This window comes from Lactuca virosa, chromosome 2 (genome assembly GCF_052849685.1).
Source record: "Lactuca virosa cultivar CGN04683 chromosome 2, Lactuca_virosa_CGN04683_v6, whole genome shotgun sequence".
In the NCBI taxonomy this organism is placed as follows: domain Eukaryota; kingdom Viridiplantae; phylum Streptophyta; class Magnoliopsida; order Asterales; family Asteraceae; genus Lactuca; species Lactuca virosa.
The window spans coordinates 175,594,444-175,600,156 of NC_136427.1; positions in this window are offsets into that span (position 1 = coordinate 175,594,444).

Below are 5,713 nucleotides of genomic sequence, written 5' to 3' on the forward strand. Positions count from 1 at the left end.
CGAATTTTAGATCGATCGATTTTTGGCCGACACAACCTAAATGAGAATTGAACATCTCATTAATAGGAGCTCAACGATAAAAAGACAGACGAAAACGGATTCAATATGTAGAAGTTATGAATTTTACATGGTCGTTTAACAATGTAATCTTCTCATACTGTTACATTTAAAATCGGTCGAGAATTAGCCGATGGGGTCAAAAGTAATGTTGTATATCTTGTCATTACCTATGCGTAGATATAATGAGCGTCGAAAATGGAGCTTTTATGCGAAAATTACAGGGTTTAGAAGTCGGCAGGGTACTGCGGTAAAAGGGGTGACGTGACACAATATAGGCCACTACTTGCCCTCCACCAGAATTGTTACAAGTGGCACCAACTCAACGAGTTGGACCAGAAACTAGACGAGTTGGAGGTCATAAACTCGACAAGTTGGGCCAGAAACTCGACGAGTTGACCACTTTTCCAGCCTATAAATACCACTCGAGAGTTCCTTCGTTTTTCACACCAAAAAACCCTTTCTTTCACCTTGTACTCACTCTCTAAACCTCCCAAACACCCCCCAAAGCCTAGGGAACCTCCGTAGCACTACATGAAAGCCCCGGAGCGCCTAACTCTGCCCCCGTAGAGCCCGGTTTTCAAGCAAACCTCCTGGTTTCGTCAAAGGAGATTATTTTAAGAAGCGAAGCACTGTCCGAATCAGCACCTTATCAAGTGAGTGTATAGTCACTTTCATCTTACACATAGATATGCAGTATTTTCTATAAATTTCGTGCTATGTGTATATATTATCTGTTAACCTGAGATCTATGCTGGATGAAAGATCTAAACCTCTTTCTTTTCAGATATGAACTTTTCTTTTAAGATCTGAACTTTTCTTTCAGATCTAAACTTTTTCTTTCAGATCTGAACTTTTTCCTTCAGATCTAAACTTTCTCACTTCAAATCTAAACTTTTCAGATCTAAACTGTATATATATATATATATATATATATATATATATATATATATATATATATATATTATTTTGAGATCTATGCTATATGAAAGATTTAAACTTTGTTTTTCAGATCTGAACTGTATATGTATTTTATATCTACAAATATGTTGGGTAGAACATGGGTAGATGAAATAGTTGGTGTGTGATGAAATAAAATGATGAGAGGCCTCGGTGTTGACGATGATCCAGTCATCTAGCGGAGTATGGATGACGACCACTGACTTTTCTAGGAAGTCCAGTAGAACGCTAGCAGGCTCGCAACTTGTAGGTGTTTGTGAACGATGTGTTCACCGGTGTACTCCATCCCCCTCATGGTTGCCTTATGGACCTATATGGATGAGGAATCCCCTCAGCAGTAGCGTCCATCCCGATGGAATTCTTTAGGATAGGTCCCTTATAATAGATGCTTTAGAGACGTAAAGAGAGGATAACGGGAACGGGTAATCGGGTTGAATGATTGTTGAAAATAATAAAATTATTTATTGTGGGTTGAAAACCCTATATGCTCACCAGGCTCCCCAGCCTGACCCATTCAATTTTTTTTTTGTTTTACAGGTAGTGGCACAAGAGCATAGGTGGATGATGTGATGAGGGATTATGTATTCTAGGCCAATAGAAATAAATAAAAATGTTGTAAGGCCTATGTTGTTTTTGTTTTATGCTTTTGATCTGTATTGACGATGACATCCCAAGTTTTGTAATGTAATGAAAATACATTTCTTCGGAAATACTTGATAAATTCTTATCTATATTTTTTTGGGAACGAATTCCGCAGCACTTTCTTTAAAAAGTTACTCTGATTCTTCTATGAAGCATAAACAAAATCGGTCTTTTCTAGCCGTGAAAATGGGAATGCCACAGTTGGTATCAGAGCATTAGTTTAAGCGAACTAGGAATTTGTAGGATTTCTAGACTTAAACATAGAATGCTAAGCGATGATCGTGAGATGAGTGTCTACCATATTTTAGACACGAGCACTAGTTTATTTTAGGAAAGATGCCAAAAATTCTTTTATATGCTAAATGTTTTATGTTATAGCTGTAAGGATGCCTTATATGATATTATTTGTTCGGATATATGGTCTATTGCCGACCGGATCTGGAAATCTTATGTGTTCAGGACTCTAAGTGTTCGATTACGATAGTAGACCTAACATGTAACGTTTCGGAGTGATAAGGAGAAATTAAATGGCTATCGTAAATAAAGATCTAAATTCACCTTATTCGGTGTATAGATCAAAATGGCAAAGACCCGAAGCGGATTTGGAAACGTGAATGAAAATAGGAATCAACCGTCTTTGCGGTCAGACAACTGAAGACCGTAGTTTTAAACTGGTGGAAGTTATTAGCGGATACAATGCCACGAGGAGAAGCTCTGAAGATGTCTTGGGAAGCGTTCATGGAGCAGTTGAAAATGCAGTACTGCTCCGAAATAGTATTGATGACTACGCTACTGCATTCACCGAGAAGATGAAGTTATTTCCATACCTGGTGCCGAATGAACTCGCCAAGATAGAGAAATTTTCTAATGGATTGCCATCAGAATTTGGCCCAACATTCAAAATGGCAAGCACGTTGAAGGCAGCCGTTAGAGCAGCCAAGAATGTTGAGACCCAGTTAAGAGAGAGGGGTCTGGAGAAAACTGAGGTTGGTGAGAAAAGGAAGTTCGATGGATCTTCGAAGTCCAGCAAGAAAAGTAAATTCATGAAATCTGGTTCGAGAGGAGGAGGACGAGAAGCGAAATGGTGTGAAAAGTGAAAAAAGAAGCACCATGGGAAATGTGACGGAGAGGTCACTTGTTTTAAATGGGGGAAGCCTGGGCACTATGCCAATGAGTGTACCTTCAACAAGAAAGTATGCTAGGGGTGCAATGAAGAAGGGCACATTTCGAGGGACTGACCGAAGAAGAAGGAGGCAGCAAGGCCCAATGTTCCACTGAAGCCAAAAGCCAGATCTTTCCAGATGACACTAGAAGCCGCGAAGGATGCAACAGATGTCGCTTCAGGTACCTTTCTTGTAAATGGATTGCCTGCCAATACATTGTTTGATTTCGGAGCAAATTACACCTTTATATCACTTAAAATTGGTGGAAGACTAGCATTGCCTATAGAAAAACTTGATAATGCTCTAGTTGTGGGAGTTGCCAGTGGCAAATTCATACCTGTTAGCGATTGCATTAAAAACGTCGTCATCGACTTGAACGAAAACGAATTCCACGAGGAGCTGTTACCCATTGAGTTGAATGGTTTCAACATCGTGCTAGGAATGGATTGTCTTAGCGCCAATGATGTTGAGATACTATGCAAGAAGAAGATAGTGAGGGTAAACCCGCCTGGAAAAGAGTCATTTAAGGTGTACGTTGTAACACCCGGTTTTGAAAGAGCTCGTTTGTGTCTTCGGAGGCTAAGGGTATAAGCGTAATCTGGAAATTCGGTATTTTATGGGTCTCGGGTTTTATCCGAAAGGTTTTAAGGCTTGGGGTGTAGCTTGGATCATAGGGCTTCATGCCACCTTTTCTAGATATAAAGTTTGTCGGAAACGGACTTAGAACGAAGAAGTTATAGTAATTCGAAGTTGTTGGCAGAATTGGTCTCTGAATGGAAAAGTTTTCATGCAAGGTGGCAGCCAGGTGAGTACGCCCAGCGTAAGCTGGGGTACGCCCAATGTAGGGGTGTAAGGTGGACGCGGGTGTTGGAGGCGTATGCCCAGCGTACGAGAAGTACGCCCAAAGTACGCTCAGAGTTTCTAAACCCTAATTTTAGGGTTATGCCACTATAAAAGGAATAATATGCCTCTTTGGTCAGCCTCCATTTCATCTTTATACAGCCACCACGGAACCCTAATCCTCCCACGAGGGTTCTTGGAGCTTTGGAGGCCATTAGAGAGCATTATGGTGTTGTGAATCTATTTTCCAAGCAAGTGAAGAGCAAGGCATGGTGGTGGTTCAAAGGAGAGGTTGCAGATCTGGGATTGTTGCTTCATTTCTAACCATTTCAAGGTATAAAGATCTAAACTTGGTGATTATCTTCTTAGATCTCTTAGATTGAGTTTTTGGACCATTTTTTGTGAAGGGTTTTGAGCATTCTAACACTCCTATGGTGTAAATGCAACCCTAGAAATCTTCGATCTATTTTTTACTAAGATACATGCAAATTTGCTTTTCCAAGGTTCTTAACCTAACTAGCATGGCATGGGGAACTTTGAAACATAAGAAGCTAGTAGAGTTACATACCTTTTAGTAGTGTTTGATTGCTTGGAGTTTGAGAGCCTAGCACCAATAATGTGGATGCCTCAAATGGAAGTCACAAATCACCACAAACCTTGGAAACTTGAGAGAATAGTAGAACACTTCTAGAAATCGGCCACCCTTAGTTCTCACACAAAAACTAGTGCAATTTCAAGTGCCAAGGACTTCTTTATATAGTGTGGTGGATTAGGGTTACATCCATGTAAACCCTAATACCTATGACCTTTCATTTCCATGAGATCCATGGGTTAAAGCTCCATGGACTATCCATGGACTTACCATGCAAGCCTATCCCATTCTAAATAAGCATTAGCCCACACTACATAAAGACAAGAGTCCACATTTAATTAGTCACACATTTGATCACCAAATTAATTCTAAATTAGTTTTAGATCAATACTAATTAAATAATATGATTTCATATTAATATATTAGAACTTATAATATATTAATAAATCATAAATTATACTATTCTCAAAACTTATCCATATAAATTGTTCGGGTGAAGTGCAACCCAAATGGACCATGCCGGGTCGGGTCAAGTACATCTCAAATATAGTTATGGACTTAGACACCTTATCCAACAGTCTCCCACTTGGATAAGTCTAATAACTATAGTTGCAATTATGACTTCAGGAACCGACCGGCAATCGTAGATCTTAAAACTCTGTTGAAATATGAAGCGCCATTTTAGATAAGGGATCATATAATCCTTTATTCTAGATATCAGTCGGACAAATACATGGAACAATGTCTTACTTCTTGTCCAGCAGTTTGTTTCCCGATTTCTGATTTGTTTGACATAGAACTTAATTGAACACATCAATTTAGTTCTGACCGGGCCCGGTACATAGGTCACAAGAAAATCATCGAGGGGCCCAGATATCGCTTCTAGTCCAAGAAGGAACATATAAACTTCGACTCATATGCTTGTTCTACTACTTGTTGAATCATACAGAAAGGCATGTTTTATAACATCGAGTTACCAATGCGTTTTCGTACAATCAATGTATAACCAACTCATAGTCAACAACTCATATCTCTAGGTTTGAAGACTTATATGATATTACCGTCTCACGATCACTCGAGATAAATTCCATGAAGTGATACAAGTGAGCGTGGGTTGAATCCAATACTCAGAACTTATGAGCACTCATGAGTGTTGTAGCAATTCTTGATATGTCCAACATCTTAGACATCTACAAGCCAACTCATGACAGTCGTGATTCATATCTACTTCCAACATATGACCGACTATGGAGAGTTTGAATAATATGATATACCATAACATAATTATTCTGGAAGTCAAAACATGCAAAATGAAATGATAGTAAATGATTGACAAAATATAGCAACACTTTAGTCATAAATAAACAACAACTTTTATTCATCATCAAATGTCAATTACACTTTGCAAATTTCAAAAACTATCTAATTTCCTAAACTAATATCATCCTTTAGCCCTATG